Source organism: Pan paniscus, chromosome 1 (genome assembly GCF_029289425.2).
Source record: "Pan paniscus chromosome 1, NHGRI_mPanPan1-v2.0_pri, whole genome shotgun sequence".
NCBI classification, from domain to species: Eukaryota; Metazoa; Chordata; class Mammalia; order Primates; family Hominidae; genus Pan; species Pan paniscus.
Window position 1 is genome coordinate 2,799,082 of NC_073249.2, and position 26,973 is coordinate 2,826,054.

The 26,973-nt window shown below is 40.8% G+C and overlaps 1 protein-coding gene across 5 annotated transcripts in view; it reads left to right on the plus strand.

The window, feature by feature from the left end:
• The window catches only part of SMYD3 (SET and MYND domain containing 3), a 759,415-nt gene that overhangs the window by 174,990 nt on the left and 557,452 nt on the right, over positions 1-26,973 (plus strand). The window lies entirely within an intron of this gene.

The window sequence follows — 26,973 nt, forward strand, 5'->3', positions numbered from 1 at the left end:
TGAAGTTTTTTTTTTTTTTTTAAATGATTCCGAGGGTTTATCTTGGCCTAGGGAGGAAGAGTGCGATGATTGATTTTTTTTTTTCTTCACTAGCCCATAAGTATGAAATGATTGCTTCTTGGTATTTACCCTGGGATAGGGATGACAGAAACACCCCCTCACTGCTATGGATCTGCTGTCCTCACTTTCTCACATTGTGTGTTTGCATTTGTTTTAATGTTGATCACAATTTAATAACAAGTAAAACTTTACTTTTGACAATTTTGCCACTTACTTTGTAATTTGTAAGCACACATTTGAAGATATATTTCTGCCATCAATATTTTAAGGCATGTTTTAAAATTTACTGTTTTCTGAAAAATTAAATGTAATTGGTTTGATTGCTGAAGATTTATTCCAGTTTTTCTCAAATGTATTTTTATTCTGTATGGTACATTTTTATGATTTTCTGATTAATGTCATCTTAGCATTATATTCTGGTTATCTATAATTTAAAATTGATTTCAAAATTTACTGATTTCTTACAGTGCATCTGAAAACTTTCTCATCTATTTCATATGCTTCTGAAAATTATAACCTGTAGTAGTATCGTGTACCGTGCCCAAGGCTGTTTTCATGTTCAACACTATAAACACGAACACCTACTGAAAGATAAAAATATACCTTATGATGATTATTACCTCATTCCTAGTATTAAGTTTGTGGCTATTCTGTGGTAATTATTTCTATTGTTGGAAAATGTTCCAGTGATAATTACTGATGTTATTAATATCCACGAAAAATATTTTAAAATACTTTCTGTTGCTACATGTAAAATGTGAATTACTATCCTAGTTCTTCTCTCTTTCTGAAGATTTTAGTCTCATGTATTTTATAATGAAATTCTCTCCATGTTGTATAGGGGGAAAATTCTGTTGCTATGATTAAGTGGACCAATTTTTACTATAATGCTTGCCCTTCTCCTCACATAATATTTGTTATTGCTAGAAAAGTAGAACATACGCAGTTTTGAGATTTTTGGGCATAATTGGCCTTAGTGTGTCATTTCTGCATTAAAATATAGGTTAATAATCAGATGAAAGCAGCCAATAACCTATGGCTTCTGTACTTTCTGGTGAAAGTTTTGTTAATGTTTTTAATTTGTATTTTTCTGCTTATAAATTTGTCCTTAAATCACTCCCCTCCTTCCCGCCCCCCGACTCCTTCTCCCTCCTTCCCGCCCCCCGACTCCTTCTCCCTGCTTCCCGCCCCCCGACTCCTTCTCCCTCCTTCCCGGCCCCCCGACTCCTTCTCCCTCCTTCCCGGCCCCCCGACTCCTTCTCCTCCCTCCTTCCCGCCCCCCGACTCCTTCTCCTCCCTCCTTCCCGCCCCCCGACTCCTTCTCCCTCCTTCCCCGGCCCCCCGACTCCTTCTCCTCCCTCCTTCCCGGCCCCCCGACTCCTTCTCCCTCCTTCCCGCCCCCCGACTCCTTCTCCCTCCTTCCCGCCCCCCGACTCCTTCTTCTCCCTCCTTCCCGCCCCCCGACTCCTTCTCCCTCCTTCCCGCCCCCCGACTCCTTCTCCCTCCTTCCCGCCCCCCGACTCCTTCTCCCTCCTTCCCGGCCCCCCGACTCCTTCTCCTCCCTCCTTCCCACCCCCCGACTCCTTCTCCCTCCTTCCCGCCCCCGCGACTCCTTCTCCCTCCTTCCTGCCCCCCGACCCCTTCTCCTCCCTCCTTCCCGCCCCCCGACTCCTTCTCCTCCCTCCTTCCCGGCCCCCCGACTCCTTCTCCCTCCTTCCCGCCCCCCGACTCCTTCTCCCTCCTTCCCGCCCCCCGACTCCTTCTTCTCCCTCCTTCCCGCCCCCCGACTCCTTCTCCCTCCTTCCCGCCCCCCGACTCCTTCTCCCTCCTTCCCGCCCCCCGACTCCTTCTCCCTCCTTCCCGCCCCCCGACTCCTTCTCCCTCCTTCCTGCCCCCCGACCCCTTCTCCTCCCTCCTTCCCGCCCCCCGACTCCTTCTCCTCCCTCCTTCCCGGCCCCCCGACTCCTTCTCCCTCCTTCCCGCCCCCCGACTCCTTCTCCCTCCTTCCCGCCCCCCGACTCCTTCTTCTCCCTCCTTCCCGCCCCCCGACTCCTTCTCCCTCCTTCCCGCCCCCCGACTCCTTCTCCCTCCTTCCCGCCCCCCGACTCCTTCTCCCTCCTTCCCGCCCCCCGACTCCTTCTCCCTCCTTCCCGGCCCCCCGACTCCTTCTCCTCCCTCCTTCCCACCCCCCGACTCCTTCTCCCTCCTTCCCGCCCCCGCGACTCCTTCTCCCTCCTTCCCGCCCCCCGACCCCTTCTCCTCCCTCCTTCCCGCCCCCCGACCCCTTCTCCTCCCTCCTTCCCGCCCCCCGACCCCTTCTCCTCCCTCCTTCCCGCCCCCCGACCCCTTCTCCTCCCTCCTTCCCGCCCCCCGACCCCTTCTCCTCCCTCCTTCCCGCCCCCCGACCCCTTCTCCTCCCTCCTTCCCGCCCCCCGACCCCTTCTCCTCCCTCCTTCCCGCCCCCCGACCCCTTCTCCTCCCTCCTTCCCGCCCCCCGACTCCTTCTCCCTCCTTCCCGCCCCCCGACTCCTTCTCCTCCCTCCTTCCCGCCCCCCGACTCCTTCTCCTCCCTCCTTCCTGCCCCCCGACTCCTTCTCCCTCCTTCCCGCCCCCCGCCTCCTTCTCCCTCCTTCCCGCCCCCCGACTCCTTCTCCCTCCTTCCCGCCCCCCGACTCCTTCTCCCTGCTTCCCGCCCCCCGACTCCTTCTCCCTCCTTCCCGCCCCCCGACTCCTTCTCCTCCCTCCTTCCCGCCCCCCGACTCCTTCTCCTCCCTCCTTCCCCCCCCACCGACTCCTTCTCCTCCCTCCTTCCCACCCCCCGACTCGTTCTCCTCCCTCCTTCCCGGCCCCCCGACTCCTTCTCCCTCCTTCCCGCCCCCCGACTCCTTCTCCCTCCTTCCCGCCCCCCGACTCCTTCTCCCTCCTTCCCACCCCCCGACTCCTTCTCCCTCCTTCCCGCCCCCCGACTCCTTCTCCCTCCTTCCCGGCCCCCCGACTCCTTCTCCTCCCTCCTTCCCACCCCCCGACTCCTTCTCCCTCCTTCCCGCCCCCCGACTCCTTCTCCTCCCTCCTTCCCGCCCCCCGACTCCTTCTCCTCCCTCCTTCCCACCCCCCGACTCCTTCTCCCTCCTTCCCGCCCCCGCGACTCCTTCTCCCTCCTTCCCGCCCCCCGACTCCTTCTCCTCCCTCCTTCCCGCCCCCCGACTCCTTCTCCCTCCTTCCCGCCCCCCGACTCCTTCTCCTCCCTCCTTCCCGCCCCCCGACTCCTTCTCCCTCCTTCTCGACTCCTTCTCCCTCCTTCCCGCCCCCCGACTCCTTCTCCCTCCTTCCCGCCCCCCGACTCCTTCTCCCTCCTTCCCGCCCCCCGACTCCTTCTTCTCCCTCCTTCCCGCCCCCCGACTCCTTCTCCTCCCTCCTTCCCGGCCCCCCGACTCCTTCTCCTCCCTCCTTCCCGCCCCCCGACTCCTTCTTCTCCCTCCTTCCCGCCCCCCGACTCCTTCTCCCTCCTTCCCGCCCCCCGACTCCTTCTCCCTCCTTCCCGCCCCCGCGACTCCTTCTCCCTCCTTCCTGCCCCCCGACTCCTTCTCCTCCCTCCTTCCCGGCCCCCCGACTCCTTCTTCTCCCTCCTTCCCGCCCCCCGACTCCTTCTCCTCCCTCCTTCCCGGCCCCCCGACTCCTTCTCCCTCCTTCCCGCCCCCCGACTCCTTCTCCTCCCTCCTTCCCGGCCCCCCGACTCCTTCTCCTCCCTCCTTCCCGCCCCCCCGACTCCTTCTCCCTCCTTGTTCATGAAAGATCCTAAATTAACCTAAATAGATCCTGCAGCTTTCAGGGATGAGTCACTGAGCTCAGAATGTTGACGGTGTGTAATGGTGCAAGTCACATCAAGCACACGGGAACTGGGTGAAGATCCCTGGGCAGAGATTTTTATCCCAGTCTACTGCTCCTCTCCTCATTTTACTCTGGTATAAAATTAATTAATCAAAGAGAAGAAACGGGCACCATAGAAAAATAACATAAAACAGGATTTTGTTTATTGAGGCCAGGTAAAGCCAGCCTTCTTCACAGCGTAAATTCAAAAGTCAGTTCATTAGGCTGTGGAAAGCGGGTCAACATGCAACTATCCCTGACTGACAGTTTGTACTTACAGAGGAAGCTGCTGTCTTCTGAATTTATGCTGTCAACAAGGCTGGCTATACCTGGCCTCAATAAACAAGATCTTGTTTTATGTATTTATTTTGGTTCCTCTCATTTACATTCATTCAGGTTCTGTGCAGATAATAGACATACTAAGCTTACGTTTTAGCCCATCTTTTTTTTTTTTTTTGAGATGGAGTTTTCGCTCTTGTTGCCCAGGCTAGGGTGCAGTGGCACAACATCGGCTCACTGCAACCTCCGCCTCCTGGGTTCAAGCGATTCTGCTGCCTCAGCCTCCCAAGGAGCTGGGATTACAGGCGCCTGCCACCACACCTGGCTAATTTTTCTATTTTTAGTAGAGACAACGTTGCACCACGTTGGCCAGGCTGGTCTCAATCTCCTGACCTCGGATGATCCGCCCGCTTTGGCCTCCCAACGTGCTGGGATTACAGACGTGAGCTACCGCACCCGGCCAGTTTTAGGCCATCTAATTTTCATTGAAAGGCATATGGAATTCTGAGAGCTTTTCTAAAATTGCTTATGTCTTAATTTTTTTGACTTTTAAATTATGGACATTTTCAAACACACACAAAAATAGAGGGACTAGTAGAATGAATCTTCATGTTTCTATCAGCTGGTTTCCCTAATTTTCAGACTCATTTTATATCTGTCATTTTTAATACTTACAGTTCACACAGATGTTCTTTCTCTTCGGAGTTTTAAAGTCTTTTCTTACCAAGTCTCTTGCCCTGGTGAGAGGTGTTTGTTAGTTGAATCTGAATTTGCTTAGCAAGTACAGCAGACTTTTATTTATTTATTTGCAGGTCTAGTGTGTACAAAATACTCTTGACACAGGGTTGTAGAAGTATGTGGCTAATTCTAAATCTCAAAATTATCTATCAAGGCAGAAAACTTCAGCAGGTCAAAAGTCTTACTTGAAGAATATGCATATCTTTATCAAACTTGCACTTCCCCTGAAAGGAAAGGGCTCAGGGAGGATCAGAAAGTTCTTAATCCTGAGAGCATATTTCATCGTCTGGTGAGCTGATGGCTTTTTCTAATGGAAACTCATGATTAATGCCTGAAAAGTTGGCAGTTTGTATTTTGAACACTGGAGTTTCTGGCGGAAAAATGGTGTGTCTTTCCTGTCGGACCGGGTTCTCAATGCTGAACGTGCATCTGCTGCGTAAGCCTTAATTTTACCTGGAAAATTTCTTCTGTTACTTGTAATTTTCCCGGTCATATTCCCAGAAATTCCTCCTTTTCACCCCACTTCTTAGCACCAGTGTTAGTCTGACTCTGACTCTTAGCACCAGTGTTAATACACACACACCCTAATAGCAATTGGGGTTTGATTGTGGAGTTTTCTGTATAGATATATCCTGTCCACTTATGAATTTGTTGCCTGGCTGTAAAAACTGAGTAACATGAGCCATAGGAAGGAGGAATTTTTCTAGGGGTGGGTGTCAAGGAGGACCTCATATCGGAAGTGGAAACTGACGTAAATTTCAAAAGCGAGGCTGGTGTTGGGAAACAGTGATACACAGTGGTCTAGAAATGCTGTTGGGGAGTGAGGGTGTTGATTCCTCCAACCTCCCGAGGGAAATACATCAACCTCCTCCGGAGAAGGTTTTCAAAGGAAGTTGTTACCTGTGGAATACAGATTTCAGTTATATTTAGTAATTACAGTAGAGTTACAATAAGAGCTTGATGTTTAAAATGTTTGTTTTGCACTAAATGTAATAGAAAGTGAGGGTGGGGATACTCCCAGAATTTCTCTAGAGGAGGGGATGCTGAGTGATAATCTGGTGGATGGAGAGGCTAGATCAAATTACTTGCAGCTTTATTTGCATAGTTTTTTTTTTTTTTTTTTAAACTTAGATTGTATGTTCCCTGGGGGGGGGTGTGGCTGAACGGAGATAAAAGTGTAAAGTGTGAGCAGTGAAAGGTGTTAATTTCCACAGACAGCAATGAAGGTGTTGAAAGGATAGGAAGTGCACCGGGCATATACAGATGAACACAGGAGATGTGATTATTTATATGCTTATAAAAAATAAAGGCCAATTTCATCTCTGCTGGCTCTTTTTCACATTGTTTAGAGAAGAGAAGATGTATGTCTCCATCTCTACAAGCCATTTCTCCTCTCTACCACACACTTTTTTTTTTTAATCTCCACTTCCATTTTCAAACAAAATTTCCTTTGAGATTTTTCCCCCCCCTTTGGGAATAGGGTCTCACCCTGTTGCCCAGGCTGGAGTGCAGTAGCATGATCTCGGCTCACTGCACCTCTGCCTCCTGGTTTTCAAGTGAGTCTTGTGCCTCAGCCTCCTGAGTAGCTGGGATTACAGGCATGCGCCACCACACCTGGCTAATTTTTGTATTTTTAGTAGAGATGGGGTTTTGTCATGTTGGCCAGGCTGGTCTCAAACTCCTGACCTCAAGTGATCCGCCCACCTCGGCCTCTCAAAGTGCTGGGATTACTGGTGTGAGCCACCCCACCCAGCACCTGTTAAGATTTTGAAATGGATTTATTGGTCAGGCACAGTGGCTCATTCCTATAGTCCTAGCACTTTGGTATGCTGAGGCAGGAGGATCACTTGAGCCCAGGAGTTTGAGACCAGCCTGGGCAACATAGCGAGATGCCATCTTTACAAAAAAACTTAAAAAAAAAATTAGCTGAGCGCAGGGTAGTACACACCTGTAGTTCCAGCTACTTGGGAGGCTGAGGTGGGAGGATTGCTTGAGCCTAGGAAGTCGAGGCTGCAGTGAGCTGTGATCTCACCACTGCACTCCAGCCTGGACTACAAAGCGAGACCCTGTCTCAAAAAGATTTATCATGGCATGACAAATGCTGTGATTCAGTGTACTGATTGGGTCCGAAACATTTGCTACAAATATAGAAAATGTATATACTCCTAAGCATAAATATATCCTTCGAAACTCAGAAAATTACAATTAGCTACTCGGTGTGCTGAGATGGGAGGATTGCTTGAGCCCCGGAGTTTGAGACTGCAGAGAACCATGAGTGCTGCCTGGGGGACAGAGTGAGACCCCAACTCAAAACAAACAAAAATTACAGTTAGAGAGAGGCCAAATTTAAATGGGAGGCTGAATAATATGATGGTTAGGTCATTTTCCTCAGTCAAGTAAATAAAATTCTCTCCATCTCAATTTTCTTATCTGTAAATGGAAATACTAATATCTACTTCATAGATCTCAAGGAGGATCAACTATAACGTACTTAGTAGTGTCTGACACATATTATTAATTTCTACTACTGTTGCTCCCACCTCTCAGCTTTATTTTTATTGGATTATAGAACTTCGGTGTTTTAAATCTCCCTGTGCTGTCATCTAGCCAAGAGTGCAGTCTGCCACTGTTTGTAAACTAGAGTCTCAGATGGTTGCTCACAGTTGTGCCCAGTGCTGGTGTCTCTTGAGATCCTGAGAATTACCTGTTTTGTTGAGAAGAAATTTTGCAAACAGGCAATGGTGTCTTTTCTTGAGGGTTAGTTTCAGTCATAGCCATTGTGGACAGAAATCATGTACTGTTGCCAACATTCTTAGAAACTCCATGATATCAAGGTAGTTTCTTGGAATTTCACGTGGGAAATGTAAAAGTAGGCTTCCCTTGATGATGGAAATCTTTCTCACACATGCATCTTAAAAGGATGGAATTAAGCGTGCTTCAGTTGTCATGTTCTAATTAATTGAAACGCTATGGAATGTATTGTATTTCTCTATTCTATCCCTTAAAATGTCCATTGATAATTATTGGCAATGGTTATTGATAGTCTCAACGTAATTTCAGTAGAATTTGTTTTGAGATTTTTTTTTTTTATGCACATAAAAGATTTCTTTAGGGATTATTGTACAGAGTTCTAGAAAAATATATAATTTTTTTTTCTGGGCTTATAACTCTCTTTTCTAAAAATTTATTTGGCAGCCTGATTAGAAATGTGGTAAAATCTGAACAATAAAATAGAAAATAGACTAGTTGCATAGAATGTTTCAAAAACAGGCATTAGATTGGCGGCAACAAGAATAAAAGTGACCTTCCTGACCACAGAACATATGCCATTGTTAATGTTCCCGGAGCTCTGCAAAGTACTGCTGAACTTTATAATGTTGTGCAACTGCCACAGAATTTTTTTGATTAGAAATTCCACATCTGTTTGAGAAGATGTTCTCTCCTTTCTTTCAAATTAATAATTCTCCTGGTAGCATGTTATTTTTGTTCTTTAGGGCACGTACGTGACCTCCGGAGCTTGCTTTTCCAAAATCTAATTTTTAATTATATTAGCTGTAGCTGGTTTTGCAATATGTACTGGTTGCATAGATTGGAAAGTGAGTATTTTAGAGGGTGTTTTTGGTACTATGATATTTAAATTTTACAGTTTCATTCTGAGTAAATTATTTTTTATTGGAGAATTCTTTTTTTTTTTAAATTGGAGAAGCTGTGAAGGTGTTAAAATGAGAATCTTACCAATTCATAATATGATAAGAAATCGTGATTTAATATTTTGTGGTATGTCAGAAATAAAGCAAGAGAAAATCGTGATATTATATTCAAGATTACATGCTTGTATTTGGCCGGTATGTGCCTTTACATTTAGAGTGATCATAAATAATGGATGTGATATTCTGCTATAACCTCCCTCATAATTTTAGTGAAGTATATAAATCAGCATGGAGGGAAGATTACTAAATGACTTTTTTGTGTATCTTTTTCATCCTCTGGTGAACAGTGTACCTCAATAAAAAGCGAGAACAAAGTTGATCATGTTATATTCAGCTTTTAATCTTAAATTTTCAGTTCTGTTAACCATCTCATTCTGGATACACTGGTGCTCTGTTACTTCATTGTTGTTGGTGGGCTAATTTGTGGGAAGAGTATTACCTCTGTTGTTTCGAAAGGTCAGGAGGGTGTATATGTTTGTCACTTGAGGGTTTCAAGTTCATGTAGGACCAGATTTTAGAGCCTTTTTTGTGATGAGCTCTGTTGGGTTTCACTGCTGTAGCCTGCTATAAAGTAGTAAAGAAAGCAATCTTTTGAATTAATAAAGTGATGGATTATCTAATTACAAAGTTGATGTGAAATGGCAGTATGAGAACTTTGACTGCATTACTAAATGATTCCAGTGACTGATCAGATGTGCCTGGGTTCCATTAAGGAAAAATATGCCATGAAATATTTAATACTAAAAGCGAGCAGGCACACCAGGATTGCTAACCTCCAGTCACCGGGGTGCTTGTGTGTTTACGTGTGACGGTGACTGCTACATGCCACATCTCTCTACTCTGCTCACAACAGCTGCTAGAATACTTAGCTGTTGGGATTATACTTCTCTTCTGGTGTTAAGTAAAGCAGGCAAACAGCTAGGATGCTTAACTGCACGCAGATCCTGGCATTCTCATTATGAAACGGTGTCATGCGTCTATGATTTATATATATTGTCTTTATTACAACAGATTGAATCTCGAAGTTGATTCAGGAGACAATTATTCTCAGAAATATTTCTCTACCTTCAAATAAAGTGATGTTTGTAGGACACTTGGGCTTTCAAAGAAAACAACTCATTGTTTGGATTTTTAATGATGATATTTGTTTATCATGTTCTTCATTCGTAGCCATTTGGTTAAATATTTCTTTTCACTTATGTGTTAATAACCTATGATGAGTTGGTGTATGTTTATCATAGTTAAAAACCAGATGCCAGCTAAACTTCTGAAGTTGGGAAGGATAATTAGTAAGTTCTTAATCAGCATTTTTGTTTATACCTGTGTTAAGGCTTACATTACTTATGTAAGGCTAATGCTTTGCTTGAAAGTATTGATGGATAAATGTGTTTGTCAAGCCTTGTTGCTTTATCTATTTAAGTGTATAACTTGCCATTAATGCAGACAGAGGTGATATTTTTTAAATGTCTGTATGACATTATGAAATGGCAAAGGTTACTGTCATTGCTTTGGCTTTTCCTTTAGTGGCAACAATCTACTGGAATACTGTGTCTCTCTACTAGAATGCAATTACGTGGAGCCAGGAATTACATCTTATTTATTTTGAATTCCTAGCAACCTTCATTGTATGCAGTAGGTCTTTAATTTTTGACGGATTGAAGGAATGTGAGAAAACAGTATCCCTTTTCCGTTTTGTGGAGCACACTTTGATAAATGTTTTTATATTTTATTTCATTTCATTAAAAAATTATTTTTAAAGACAGGATCTTTCTCTGTCACCCAGGCTAGAGTGCAGTCGTGTGATCATAGCTCACTGCAGCCTTGAACGCCTAGGCTTAAGTGATTCCCCTGCCCAGCTGGGACTACAAGTGCGTGCCACCATGCCTTGCTAATATTTTGTTTTACTTTTGTAGAGACAGGGTCTTGCTATGTTGCCCAGGCTGGTCTTGAAGTCCTGGGCTCAAGTGATCCTCCTACCTTGGCCTCCCAGAGGGCTAGGATGACAGACATGAGCCACTACAGCTGGCCCAGATAATGTATTTTTAAAAATTAATACATAATATAAATATATGAGACTTGACAAAAAGAAACACTAGTATCATGATAAGATTCAAGAAATCTAGTAATTACTTGATAGCTCTGACTCATAGAGACTGCCATTATACTGAGTTCTTCAAGGAATGATGAATAACTATATTAATTATTCCAGGTTTGAGGAACATTTTTCTCTAATAGCTCACATTGTAAATATTTAGGCTTTCCAGGCAGGAGACAAAAGTGAGTCACAACTGCCTCATGACAATTTGTAGTGTGTAAAGAGAGTGCTACTTATGGTCTCTGTGGTAGCTGCTTCTTTAAAAAAATTATCTTAAATTGGCAAATAAAAATTATATATATCATGTACAACATGATTTTTTGAAATATGTATATATTGTGGAATGGCTAAATGGAGCAAATTAACATATGCATTACCTTACATGCTTATCGTGGCAACTCAACTCTGCCATTGTAGCCTGAAAGGCCCCATGTACAATACGTGAATGAGTGGGTGTGGCTGTATACCAAAGAAACATTGACACTGAACACTGATTTTTCATGTAATTTTCACATATTCAAAAATACTCTTTCTATTTCTCCCCAACCATTTAAAAATGTAAGAAAACATCCTTAGCTTGCAGACGAAGCAGGTGGTGGGCCATTTGGCCTCTGGGCCTTTATTTGCCAACCCCTGAATTAACATTTGTAAGCTGGAAGGTTTTTTGCACACAATCGGAAATAGGATGTGCTGGGAGAAAATTCTCTACTTTAAAAAGGATCGGAAATACTTTGTTATTTTCTAAAAAGCCATTGGTTGTGTCGGTTTACATTGCCGGTCACATTTCTGAGCACAGTACGCACACAGTAATTGTTTTTTGAGTTAATTTTTGTTTTACTCTAAAGCCAATTTAATTCAATAACTTTAAAAATGTTTTATCTCAATGGTATAGTAAGAAAACTGCAATTATTTTACTAAAGAGAGAAAGAAATTATAAAATAGAAAAAGCAGGGACTTTATTGTCTTAATATTTTAAACTGTCATTCTTAGCTGTTTCCTTTTTTTTAAAATTTTTATTTATTTATTTATTTATTTATTTATTTATTTATTTATTTATTGTTTGAGTCGGAGTCTCACTTTGTCACCAGGCTGGAGTGTAGTGGCGTGATCACAGCTCACTGCAACCTCCACCTCCCAGGTTCAAGCAATTCTCCTGCCTCAGCCTCCCGAGTATCTGGGACTACAGGCCGCACACCACCACGCCCAGCTAATTTTTATATTTTTAGTTGAGATGGGGTTTCACCATGTTGGCCAGGATGGTCTTGGTCTCTTGACCTTGTGATCCGCTCGCCTCGGCCTCCCAAAGTGCTGGGATTACAGGCATGATCCCCGTGCCTGGCCTTTAATTTTTAATTTTTTAAAAGACAGGGTCTTGGCCAGCCACGGTGGCTCACGCCTGTAATCCCAGCACTTTGGGAGGCCAAGGTGGGTGGATCACCTGAGGTCAGGAGTTCGAGACTAGCCTAACATGGTGAAACCCCGTCTCTACTAAAAATACAAAAAAAAAAATTAGCCAGGTGTGGTGGTGAGCACCTGTAATCCCAGCTACTCGGGAGGCTGAGGCAGGAGAATCTCTTGAACCTGGGAGGGGGAGGTTGCAGCGAGCTGAGATTGCGCCATTGCACTCCAGCCTGGGCGAGAAGAGTGAAACTCTCTCAAAAAAAAAAAAAAAAAACCCCATGAAGACAGGGTCTTAGTATGTTGCCCAGGCTGACCTCAAACTCCTGGGCTCAAGCAATCTTCCTGCCTCAGTCTCTTGAGTAGCTGAGACTACAGACATGTGCTATCATGCTTTTGGTTCTTAATTAAAGGTGTTATATTTTGTTATTTTGTTTTGAAATGAAACGTAAAGATAAACTTTTCTATTAGAAATATTGTGGTTACGTAACTCAGGTTCAAAGTTTTTGTTTGATTTTTCTTAGATTGTGGATTATTACCCTCAAACTTTAAATTATGATTTGGCTGTTTCTATTACAAATAAGAAGGACCTTTCTTGGGAGGAAAAAACAAATATGTTTTAGAGATATAATATTAAGAGTGATGAAAAACTGTGATAAACTGCTCTATTAAATTTTGTAATAGGCAGAAACAGAGTGTTTTTTTTAGGGGCAGAAATCAGACATTGCCATTTGATGTGGAAAATAAGATGACTTGGTATATTATAAAGGTAAGCAGGCGAGTTTGGGGATGGCTTCGCCAAACCAGATTTTTTTAAAGCATCTTAATCAAAGAGGAAAAGAGTCTTCCTTCTATCTTCAAAAGTTGATTTTCATTACAGTTTCTATGTTTAGTACTTAATGTTACATGTTTAAAGAGACATATTCAAATAAATGTCTATTTACAAAGCATGATGAAGAAAGGACAAAAATACTGTTTTATTATCTAGAAGAGCTTTATAACCAGAGCGTTCCAACAACGTATCAGCGTGTCCTAGTACAGCTGGAAGCTACTTCTTCCTGGAAGAGTTTCACTGAGGATTAGAATTACGTGTCAGGATGGGTTGTCTCTATAAGGTAGGCCTAGATGATATGTAAACTGCTCTTTGAATTTGTGAGTTTGTGATATTTCTGGTGCATCATGGAAGGGTGTAGTTTATCTTCCCTTGCCCTCTCTATTGAGGTCCTGCTTATTCTTAAGGTTTCTACTCAGATCTTTGGTGAAATCTACTTGGTTAGGATTGAGCTTTCCCTTTTGTAAAATCAGTAGTCACTGTTATTTTCTATGCCAAGCATTTGACAACTGTGACTATCCCCTACTTTCTAAGTTGTCTGTCCTTTTTTCTTAGGTTCCCACTTAGACTATAAATTTCATGAAAATAGGTCATGTGTCCCCATTTTCTTCCTTAAGCAAAATAAAATTATACAACTTTAGGGCTGAAGAGATCACAGAAACTCTCTGATACCATAGCCTTCCCATTTTTTCTCCTCTCCCTTTCTCCAGAATACATCAGTTGTGGCTTAGAGAAGGGGAAGTAGTCACCCAGTGACAGGAAGAAAGCTAGAACTGAAGTCTTCTGAGTTCTGTCTAATGCCCTTTCTGTTAGTTGATGCCCAAGTGCTCAAGAACTTAGCTGCTAAGTTGAAGTGAAAATGTGATACAGCAAACAGAAGTTAAATTACAGACAACCTTTCAGCAATATCTGTTTCTTATATTGAAGCCTATCTGTGTAAAGGCAGAAAATTAAAAATAAGTTACAGAATAGTATCGTTCGACATTTGAAACTAGATTAGCTTGTCTAATGATGAGTTTCAATTCAGAGATTCTGTATGTCCGTGTTTAAATGATTTTGGCTTCCCAAACCAGCTGTCTGCCTTCCCTTCAGATAACTCAGTTATAAACTGAACTGCTGTATTACATATTTGAGTATGTGGATTTGTCTTGTATTTCCCATTTTTTGGCCCATACTTTCCAGGAAGCAAATGAGTATTTGACACTGGTACCTGTCTTACATCAACAGATCAAGGGACAATTGGCGGATTGATCACAAGTTTCCTAGTGCCGCACTCCTTTGTTTTAATTTTTTATTCTACCAAGTACTTCAATGTGTACTTTCACATTATCTTCTATAGTAGCCCTCTGAGTTATGGGTATCATGCCTTTGTAGATGAGAAAGTGCGTAAGGTCACACTATATTTAAGTAAAAGAGACAGAGCTTTAACATGGCTTTCTTCATTCCAGAGTTCTTATTTTCTGCATTCCACCATACTGCATACTGTGTTATATTAGTTCTCTGTTAGAGCCCTAATTATGGACCATTATAAGCCTTAGCAAAATCCAGAATGATGGAAATAAGAATATTTGATAATATTCTCTAATACTAAATATTGCTCTAGGCAAAACTGTAAATTATTTAATCAGGATTTCTGCTATTTTTATCCAGGTGGTACATCATGCCTTACATACCTCTGTCCTTCATATATTCAAATCTAAATAAATGCTGGTAGTTTGAGTGGGAGGAGGGTGGATTATTCATATCAAATGATTCTGTGCTGATGTTGCCACAGCTGTATGTGAAAATAAAGATAATTGACATGGAATTTGCATGGAGTTAAGGTACCTTTTGAAATCTGCATTCTACAATCTTGTAGTACTGCATATTAAAACATTAATTATTCAGGAGCCCTCCAGATTGAATCTGTATCATTTTCAAGCCATTATTGGGTGTGCTTTTCCTTATGATTCTATAGATACATGCATTTATAGATTTAAACATTTTCTATGCTATAAACTATATATGCAGTGTATAAGAAAATACTCTTTGGCCTTATTAACACCTCTTTTTCTTTTAGTGATATTTATTTGACCTTAACATTTATACTTGATATTAATGACATAGGCAAATAATTTTAAAATGTTGTTTTTGAATAAATACTTGTCAAGTAAAAGAAAAGCATTAGAGCTACATGTGACCAGACTTGGCAGTCATGGGCGCCATTTCAAGTTTTGATTGACGTTTGGTTTTCGTTTTGATGCTTATAGGAAAAATTTATCAAGACACTGTTTATGCAGAGCTGTTTAATTAGGATCACCTGAATTAGGATCAGAATTAAAAATATCCTTAATAGAATTTCCTTTCCTTCCCCGATGGGTGGCAGCATTTTCTTCAGCCAATACAGCATCTGCAGAGGCGGGTGTGACTTGCTGGTTGGTGTCCTAGGGTCTATTTTTCCTCCTTCACGATCATTCAGTGGCTGTGGCTCTTTCAGGTTAGAGCAGAAGTTGGTAAGGTATATTGTTTGGGAGCCTCAAAAGTCTTCTGTAATAAGAAGTGACTATACTGTGGGTTTTCTTGTTTCCCATTTGGCCAAGATTTTATGGAACAATACCCACTTTGCCCAGGTGCAGTGGCTCACACATCTAATCCCAGTCCTTTGGGAGGCCGAGGTGGGCAGATGACTTGAGCTCAGGAGTTGGAGACCAGCCTGGGCAACATGACAAAACCCATCTCTAAAAAAAATACAAAAATTGTGGTGGCTCATGCCTGTGGTCCCAGCTACTTGGGAGGCTGAGGTGGGAGGATCGCTTGAGCCTGGGAGGTGGAGGTTGCAGTGAGCCGAGAACGTGCCACTGCATTGCAGCCTGGGTAATAGAGCGAGACTCAGTCTCAAAAAAACGAAAAACAAACAAACCAAAACCAACAATACCCACTTAAATCTCAAGGTATGCAGATTTGAGGTGTGATAGTGTTTAACCTTCGGAAGTCTTTTAACCTGCTCATCATTGTCCTTCTGCCTGTCTCACCAGTTTGTTTTAAAAGTTATTTGCTGATTTGTCTCTGGTTACCTGTTGAATGACAATATGGTGCTGCCATGGCTTTACTTGCCTGCCTGTGTTTCTGAGCTCATCCCATATTTTCTATATACCAACAAAAATCTTCATCTATGTGACCTGGTTTTACTTCAGATTTGTCGTGTGCAGTGCCTAAACTCTGCCTTTTCTTCAGCACAGCATACTGCTTCTCCACCTTTGCTGTCTTTTCTCTTGACGTTGCAATCTCCTGAGCCAGCCGTGCCAGGGACATCAGGAGTACCTCTGATTCTTCCCCCCCTCCTTCTGTATGCCCTGCTTATGCTGCTTTTAAAGATCTCTTGACTCTATTGTTTTGTTTTTATATTGTTTTGTCACTGTCCCAGTTATTATTAAAATCCTTCCGATCTCACCTAAATGGCCTTTAACTCATATCCTTGCCTCTCACTGTTTCCCTGAGTCTCAATTCATTTTTATATTTTGCCATTAGAGATAATTGAAAAAAACCCCAGATTTGATCATTTAATCTCTTGCGAAAAGATGTCTGTTGATTCCCTGCTGCCTTTGTATGAAATCAAGGCTTTTAAGTATGGCATTTGAGGACCCTGCAAGCTTCATCTCATGCCACGTTCCTGGAGCTGGCTGACTGCTTGCATAGACTGCAAGCAGCTTGAGGGTCGTAACCATTTTCCTAGCACCTGGTGTAGTGACAAGTAGATTGCGGAGATTCAGTGAATGTATGCTTTTCCTCCATGGCTTGCATTATGCTTTCAGTCCTTCCCATTGTTGCATTGCCTTTATGCCTCCATTCCTTCACGTTGCATTGTCACTTACATTATGTTTTAGCTCCTTCCCATTGTTGCATTGCCAGTGTGTTTCTTCAAGCCACCAAAGCTTGACGATACCTGCGGCACTGTTGCTATGACATTAACAAATTAATGTCCATAGGGTATTTCTCTAGATATAGATGTCTGTAGGGTATTTTTCTAGATAGGGAATTATTTTTGAAAGGCTGGGTATTTTTGAACCAATTCGTAAAGCTGCTCATATACACGAAGGAGAGGTCATGAAAGCTAATGATAATTCAGCAAGGCCTAGTTATGGCTGGGGTGTGTGTGCGTGTGTGTGTGTGTGCATGCGTGTCACGCGTGTGCGTGTACGTGTGAGTGTTCAAGGAGGGTGGTTCCTAAGGCTAATGAGCTTCTATCTGTAAGTTATTCTGATTTGTTAGAAATGTAGCTTTGAATAATAATCATTAGCAGTAGCTGAGTGGGCTTCTGCTTTGTCAACACTGCTGAGTTTGATAATTAGATGATTACAAGGATGTGATCACATTTTGTAAATCCTTTCCTGGAGATATCTATATGAGTTTGCTAATCATTATGGCAGGCTTCTAGCTTTTCTTTAGAGCAATGATGATGCTACAAAGATTTTTTTTGTGCTGAAAATATTTTCCTTATATCAGTAAGATTTGGATGATATTTGTCGCTTTCTGCCACCTCAGAGTCAGCAAGGAGAATCTTGCAAAGTATTTAGCATTTTGTGGAAACAAGACATGTTCTGTATAGTTAAAAATTATCTTTTAGTTTATTGGAGTGGAAGGGCATTTTCTCCATGACAAGGAAGGTTTAAACTTGCATCATCTTGGTATTTAAAAGTTCTTTTGAAAACAACTCATGTTTTCAATGACAAAATAATATAGAGCTCTCAGTCAGTGTGATCATTCTATAGAGTGTGATCATTCCATAGGTCACATATTTACTAACAGTCTTCAGTATTAGTTGAGTAGGCTCTTTAAAGCCTTACTGTTAGGCCAGGTGTGGTGGGTCACGCCTGTAATCCCAGCACTTTGGGAGGCCGAGGTGGGTGGATCACGAGGTCAGGAGTTCGAGACCAGCCTGGCCAACATGGTGAAACCCCGTCTCTACTAAAAATACAAAAGTCAGCCAGGCGTGGTGGCACATGCCTGTAGACCCAGCTACTCGGGAGACTGAGACAGGAGAATTGCTTGAACTTGGGAGGCAGAGGTTGCAGTGAGCCAAGATCACGCCACTGCACTCCAGCCTGGGTGACAGAGGTAGACTCCCTCTCAGAAAAAAAAAAAACAAAAACAAAAAAACAGCCTTACTCTTTGTCCTTTCCCCTAAAACTCAGGATTCCTTTTCTTCTTCCAAGCTTTGCTCGTACAGTTTCTTCAGCTCTGCCCGGCAAATTTCGTTTAAACATGGTGCCTTTTCTAGGAAACCTTTCACAACTCTCTTAGACATGTCCATTAGGACAGGAATGGGAAAGCAGAAGTATAAAATATAAGTGGGTAAGAGAAAGGGCAGCACCTTCCATTATTTTGCTCCTCCAGTTAGGTGCTAGTATCTTAAGCTGGCCATTTCATCACTAATGGGAAGAGCTAAAAGCTCCAGTCCATCAGGATTGAATGGCTGCTGAAAATGAATGTCGGTGTCTCACCTCCAGACATTCTGGAGCTCTTTTCTTCCAGTCTATTCGTGTCATTCTCTCTTTTCAGGTAGACTTGCCTCCGATTGCTCTTGTCCTCTATGAAGAATCAAAGGATTAATGGTTTCTGAAAAAAGCAGATCTTGTTCATTGGAGCTGCCAAGTTACTAATTACTTCTAATTATCTTTATAGCAAAATGATAAACGTAGAATTAAGTGCTGTATTGTACAGCAAATTTTTTTTGCTGAAAACATTGCTTATAATGTTTATAAATAATATACCAGGTTATATTAACTAGGAAAATTTAGAGTTTAACAGGGTTCTATTATGAACCTTTTTGTGGAAGAAGATTTATTTTGGCAAGCTCATTGCTCTGTCTTAAAAACCTAGATTTCCTCATGTAGTGTCTGGTATTCCATAAAGTAAAGCTCACTTGCAGTCAGTTAAATCTTTTTCTTTTTTCTTTTGCAGAGACAAATCATTTTTTAAATGGAGTTCATGAGATTCTTAGGGCCTATTTGAACTTATATTTCTAGAATTGGGTGGGATCTGCCTTTCTAAATTATAATTCATAGGAAGAGTGCTATGGAATTGGCTAGTAAAGACTCTTGGCCGTGAAGGCAATGTCTCAGCAAGCGGCTTCCTCTTTTCCAAAACCTCATTAGTGTCCTTGGGAGCATTTCATTGATAAATACCTATCCCACAGTCCAGCTTGCTTTTTTCTGAATGTAATTTCAAAGCCCAGTAACTTCAGTAGATTTTTTTGATTGACCACAGTAGACACAGAGTATGAGAAACAAAATAGAATCCTCAAACTTTCTACCTCGTAAACAGAGGAAGTAAGGATAGTGTTTTCAGGGGCATTCATTTTCAGGCAGCCATTCAGTTCTGACATGTTTGATGTATTGGAGTTTTTGGTTATTCTATTCCTGTTTGTGGTGAACTCTCTAGTTCACTATACCTTCATCTGGCTGGAGGAGTATGATAATCCAAGTGCCTGCTTTTATTTTCTTGTCTGCATGTATTTTATATTTCTGTTTTCCCATCCATGGCATAATGTGATCATGTATTTTGATAAATGCATTGTTTTGCTAGAATTGTAGCCTAGTCTGTGAAATGAAAAGCCCATGAGAATTAAACTTTTTTTAACAATTAAACTTTTTTTTTTTTAACTTTTTTTTAGTATTGCTAGTATTAAACTTTTTTTCACAATTAAAAAATACATACTGGTTTTGGAGGCACCTTTGATGTTCTACTAATTATATTAATACAGAACGGATGCTTCTTAAAAACTTTTAGTGCAAATAAGCTTTTAAAATCTTAGTATCTTAGGCACATAAGTAATTTTACATTTTTTAGATGGATAATAAAATCTTACTATCTTAGGCACATAAGTAATTTTACATTTTTTAGATGGATAATAAAATCTTACTATCTTAGGCCCGTAAGTAATTTTACATTTTCTAGATGGGTAGTAGTTTAGGTGCTCATTTTGATGTTGTTTTTAAAAATACTGACCTTACAGTCCTTTCCATCTTTATTTTTAAGTGACAGCAGAATCCCGAGTATAAGAAAATGTGATTAATTCTCCCATATTGAAGTCATTTAATCATGCTTTGCCTAACAGCTGCTTTCTATTCAGTACACTGAACATAAAATTCTGGAGTGCCTTTGTGCTATCATAAATTGTAAATGTGAACCGTTCTTCCTCTTAAGTATCCTATGGTATTGCTGTTTTGAATTTGTCAGTCTGGTAGGGGGTTTCTAGAGATTGCTGTTGTAGTCGGCTAGGAGGACCTTCTTCTGGGACGGAACTCTCCCTCATTCTCTACGTCACTGCGATATTTAGGATTATATTATTATAATCTTTAGTAGTATTTGTTTGCAGTAAAGAAGTGGGGGAAAATTGGTTTGACTTGTCATCCTTTTATTTCTATGGCATATTGAAAAAGTGGACAAATAGGGCCAAAACAAAGCAGTGGGATTCTTACTTGGCTCTTTTAGGTCAGAAAGAGCCAGTTTAATAAATTTCAGTTCAACAAATTTGTCTTGACTGTATTCACAGCACCATGTGGAAAAATAAGGATAATTAAGACTTCATTTCCGCCCTGTCTGGTAGGATAAATGAAAGAAATATATAAATAAATATAGTTATATTGAAGATTCTTTGAAAGCAAAACTGTGCTGCCTTCTTTTTGTAAATCTTGCTTTCCACGTTCAGTACATGGAGGTGCTCACAGTATTCTCCAGCAGACTGCGATAATGGTGATACGGAGACCTAAGATGGAGATTTGGAGTGGGGAGATCATTTGATTTGGCCTTTAATGGAAGATACTGTAGGTGGAAGAGTCAGTGCTGACTACCTAGAATTTAACAGTCACCATTGCAAATAGGCTAACGAGGTATGTGGAGCTGAGATTAGATCCTTGTGACTGGATGCCAAGGAGCTTCTTGCTGCTGGTTCATGCTTGACGGACGTGCCTGTTTTGGGTTAGGAGCAGTTGATTTCAGGTTTCCCCTGCAATTTATGCCTGGGGCTGTTCTAGTGAGCCTCACTTCCCTTTGTGAGCCCTCCTCGTGCTGCTTTCTCTTCCTGATAAGAATCCCCTAATTTATGAGAGCAGGGTTCTTCAGATGGGAAACGTGGCTGTAGGCCTTTGTTTGTTTATTTTGCTTTTTGTTTTCTGTTTTTCAGAATAAACTGAGAAGGATTTTTAGAAAGACATGAAGAGAAAGAGCCACTTAAGGTGACTCAGGATTTGGGATCTCAGGTGGTTTGAGATCTATAAAAGAAGACAGTTTCAAATAGGAGGTGGCCAATATATAAAAGGACAAATTCAGCACTAAATATAGCAATTAGAAATTCAGTGGAGCTATTTTTCATGTGGACTAAAAGTGTGAAAACTATTTTATACTCCAGAGTAGAAGCTGAGTGATTAGGCTTCTCCTGTTTTTACCAAAATGATAAGTTGTTTCTCAGAATGTATGGCTCTGAATGAAAAGCTGAGTTGTTGTTTTTTTCATTCTTAAGAAAAACCCATCTCCCCTATGTTTGAAACTCAAAGATACTTCCATCTGACTTGATGTCAGGTCATTGGTCTGAGGATCAGCCAGTGTGTTTTGAAGTACTGTATCTCACCAGGAACCACAAAGTCACTTAAATCCTACATGACTTGGCAAAATCCTTGTCATTAGGATTGGCTTTGCCAAGTCATTTAGGATTAGTAAACTTGTGACTGTTTTGTTCTGTAATGAAAATGTCTAGTGTGAAGAACAGAGGTCAAAATGATCTTATCGGAGCGAGTTTGCTTCAATTAATCCTTTGTAGTGCAGAGTTTTACAATATTACACCTTAAAAGTGGTGTACAAATTTAATTTTGGTAATACTTATACCATAATAAATTGGAGATACAGGTTTATTTTTATGTATGTTGTGTGATCTCTTAAGTATTATACTAAAGCACTAAAGTGACTATCCATTGAAAAGCCATATCTGTTAGTGGTTCCACCATGCTGTTAAAGTCTTATAATTTTAGAGTATAAAATATAGTTTTATTCATGAGCATTCAAATAGGAAAAATATATCTGTCCCAGTTTCTAATTTTTTTTTTTTTTATTTCAAGGGAAAAAATGGCACAAAGTTTGAAGATACACCCCGTTGAATTTTTTTTTGAGACGGAGTCTTGCTCTGTCACCCATGCTGGAGTGCAGTGGCACAATCTTTGCCCATTGCAACCTCTGCCTCCTGGGCTCGAGTGATTCTCCTGCCTCAGCCTCCCAAGTAGCTGGGACTATAGGACTACAGGCAGGCGCCACCACGCCCTGCTAATTTTTGTATTTTCAGTAGAGACAGGATTTCATCATGTTGTCCTGGCTGGTCTCAAACTCCTGACCTCAAGTGATCCGCCTCCCAATGTGCTGGGATCCTGTTGAATATTTTTAATGCAGCTTAAATTTGTATAAGCCTTCAATTTTGATTTGTAATGAAGACAGGAGCAGAAATATATTTTGTGGTGCCACCAAGAGAGTTCAGCAAATCCGTTGTAAGTTGTGTGAGTACATGGCTATCAACAATAGCTCTTTGTAAACTTGAAGGTGAGAACTTTAGTAATTTTGCTTTGTCATGGTTGAACGCTGCCATTAGACATCAAGAGCAAATTAAAGAGGAGAGTTGGGCTGTTAAATATCATACTCATTTATTAAGATAAGATAATGACTGAAAATTGTAGGACAAGCTAACTTTGTATACTTTTTAAAGAAAGGAACCTTAAAATGTTTTTTATTCCTTCATGTTAGATTTTGTAATTAAGAATTCTGTGGTAATTAATACAAAGTCTGACTTTAGTTAGAATGTTTCTCTAAATATGACTATGGAAGCCCATGTGTTATTTCAAATAATCTTCTTCAAATAGCTATATTTCCTTTACCATCCTTATTTATTTGTTTATTTGACATGGTCTCACATTATCCCTCTTTAATATTCATTTTTAAGCAGATTTATGAGAAAATATCCCTTATCTGTATATTATAAAATGGTTGCAGCCTGAATTGACCATTAACATTTTTTTCTAATGTAACAAAGCTGTGAAATTAGCATGATTCCTAGTATTTTATGTTAAAAAGATGATTTGTGTTACATTGAAGATAGCAAGGAAGCTCTTCGGCTGAGGCTTGTGTTGAAATGAGATTTTCTATAATTCTATTAAATTGTTGTTGGAGTTCAACATTTTTCTGGAAGCGATTCTGTATCTTCTTGTAAGATTTTAGAATAAAATATGAAACAGAATCTTTAATCATTGTTTCACTGAATGAGGTCTGTGCTCCTCAAAATGAGTGCTCCGAACCCTTTCGGATTCAGCATTACTGTGAGAGATTTAGGACACCTTCTCATGTAAGCTTATGGCAACCTCAGGAAAAGGGACTTATGTTAGGCAATAGATTGTAAAGTAACACATGCTCCTTATTCCAAGTAATTGTATGAGAATTTAGCTTCCATCTTCTGTGCCTGTTGCCGGGTGTAAGACCAAGCAGGTATATGTTAGTTGTTCCTGGTGGGCTGTAGCAAGCAAGGCTGCTCTTAATGATGGAGTCCAGGAACATAAAAAATCTCAACAAAGGTGAAAGTTTCATGTCTCATTGGTAGTTTTTAAAAACAAACAAGCTGCAGCCCACAGAGATTTATCATGGGGCTTTTCCTCTTTACATATGAAGTTATTAATTTGTAGCCTATGGCTCAGAAAGCAGCAGAGGCATTGACAGAACATTAAGTTCAAACTTAATGTCAAGATTTCTACAGCGATTAGGCTGCAGGGGGCGTATTTTAAAGATAATGGTGACTGTGTGGCTAATGGGATAAATGCTTGGGATAAAGAGAAAACTCCAAACTCTAGCAGTGCTAGTAAGTGGATTTTCAGGCTTTGGGCTTGCTTTACTTGGCTTTGAGGCTAAACGTCAAAATCTTTATGATACCTTTTTCCTCTCTATTTTTTTCCTGCTTATGTATTCATTGAAGTCTATTTTTATCATATTTTCAGTTGCTGGTCATTTACTAATGTTCAGAGAAATATGTACTTTAATGGCATATGTACATATTACATTGAAAGTCTTTCATGTTTATTATTTTTATAATGTGCTTTGAACTAGTTTTTTAAACTGAAATAAATTTCTATATGTATTATGGCTATGTCCATGGGAATGGCTTCAAGTTCATTATATTTTGCTGCCTGCTTTTTACAGATTTATACTATTTGTTTTGTACGTGTGCTATATAGGAGTTCATCCAAATGTATTTTGTATTATGGCTTGTTTTCTTAGTTACTAGCATCTGAAATATAGTACCTTTATTTAATACTATCACATACATAAAACTATAATTTCATTTACCAGTAAAATTACTATGCTTTGTTCTCTGCTAAGTATTTGTTGACCCAATATGTATTACAAATAACTTTGTGATGTTATATTTTGTTTTTAGGTTAGTAGGCTATCATTGAATATCCTGAACTTATTTCCAACTGGATTCCAGTCTAAAGTAGACGAACACAATAATTAGTTTCTTTCTACAAAATCACTTTAAAATCACTCTCAATACACGTGTTATAGAAAGTATTTTTTAGTCAATTGCCTGCCCTAGTTCTTTGTATCACTGGGATGCATCTGTCTGCCTGTGCATCTTCTGTGCTAGCAAACATGATATGGACAAACTGAATTTTTGTAATTAGAATGCTATTTTAAATGTACCAGAATATACACTTAAATAGAATCCAATAATAATAGCTGATATTTATTGAGGGCTTCCTGTGTGTCAAGCTGTGTTCTAAGTACTTTATCGCTGTACACATTTTTCTATTGCTGCATGATAAATTACTACAGTCGGCCATCTGTATCTTTGGGTTCTTCATAGATTCAATCACCACAAAAAAATATGTTTGAAATGAAAATAAAAGTACAATAAAAATAATATAAAATTTAAAAAAGTATAACAACTAATTTATATAGTGTTTACATTATATTAGGTATTATAAGTGTATAGATTTAAAGTATACAGGAGGATAGGCACAGGCTATATGCACATAGTATGTCATGTAATCTAAGGGACTTGAGCACCTGTGGATTTTGGTATCCACAGGGGTGCTAGAGTCAATACTGAGGGAGGAATGTATGATCTTAGTGGCTTAAAACAGCACTCATTTATTATACAGAGTGTGTACTCCAGGGGTGCAGGAATCTTGGGGCCACCTTAAAATTCTGCCAACCACAATAAGTATCAACTCATGCACTCCTCACAGCAACTCTATGAAGCAGGCACTATTATTAGCAGAATTTTATACTTGAGGACACTTGGTCAAAGGAGTCACAGAACAACAAAGTAGGAGAGCCTGGGTAGGAACTCAGGCAGCCTGACTTGAGAGCATAGACCCTGTCTGCTCTTCAGCTATTGTTGTGTTAGGAGCTCAGCGCTGTAGCTGTTCATTCCATTGCTTTTTCTGTATATCCGCAATTCTCTCTTCTTTCTCTTGTCATATAGTGTTCCGTAGAAGACCCACATATTTGTGGTGTTTGGGAAACCTTTACTTGGGTCCACATACCTTTTGTATGGATTTGATTTTACTTTCTTGGCCATTTAAGTAACCTCTGAGTCACAAAGCTAACTGCTGGATCCTGCCTCATAGACTTGCTTATTGGTTCTGTACGTTGCTATAAACTCATTCTTTTGCTATTAACTCCTGCCAGTTCTTGTAAAGTCTAGATTGAGCTTTTTGTTGGAAAATTGGGAGTTGTGGCTATATTGGGTCAGTTTCCACATCGCAGTAATTTTCTTGAGCTGGGTAGCAGCCACCCCTTCGTGAAGCATGAACCGTCCAATTTGCTATACTCAGCCTACTTAGCTAACCCTAACCCATTCTATTCAGTCTTCATCTGAACTTAAACTTGAGATATATATATATATAAATCATTGTAACAGAAGTAGTCTTCTGTTTTCTTACTTCACTTATTGTTTATACAGTTTTTTTCACCTGAATTCCTTCTGTATTTAAAAACCCACCGCAGTTTTCAGTGATGAAATCTAATTCAGTCTTTTCATGAAAACAGTTTCACATGACAGAAAAATCCAGCCCACATCGAATGAAGCACAAAAGGAATTTGTTGGCTATGACTGAAAACTGAAAAATGCTTCCTTTTAGCATTGCTAAGGCCAGGGGCTCAAACAACATTATTAGAGTCTGGTCTCCCCCCATTGCTAGGCTTTCCTTCTGTGAGTTGCTTCAATTCTCTGATAGCCTTTCTTCTTAGGGTGGAAGACAGTGGCCAAAAGTTCTAGGTTTTCATCCTCTCAGCTCCAAATTCAACAGGAAAAGTAACTTACTATTTTGTTGCTTAAGCATAATCCCCAAGATTAGTGGTGATTGTATTTCACTGGTGGGGCTTGGGGCAGGTATGCACTCTTGAAGCAATTGCTATAACCAGGGGAACGCGGTATTTCTGTGTGCTTGCCTTAGCTCGCATGTCCTCCCTGGGAGTCCGTTCCAAGGAATCACAGAGACAGATAATGAGGAAGGGATGATTTTCAGAGGAATATGGGGAGTGAGTACTGGATGACAGAAATAGTGCAGCTTCCTTGCTTACTTTCTGTCCCTCTCTTAAACTTCTCTAATACGGATTATCAGTGACACGTATAATATTCTGCTTTGTATTATAGTCACTTATTTATTTATTCATTTGCCAGACATTTATTTAGTGGCAGTGATGTTGCAGGGATTGTGCAAGAGGATGGGAATAGAAAGATAAAAAAGACACATCAGTTGCCCTTGGGGAATACACAATACAATATGCATAATTTGCTCCCCAGCTGGATTGTAAAGCTTAGGAGATGTCAGAAATGTTATTGTGTTCCCTTATAGCACGTAACATTATATTTCTCATAAAACAGACTCTCAATAGACAGTATAAAATGTGTGCATGCAGTTTATTAAAACATATTCTCATTACTTCAGACTTGCTAGGTGAATCAATCTTAATTTGTG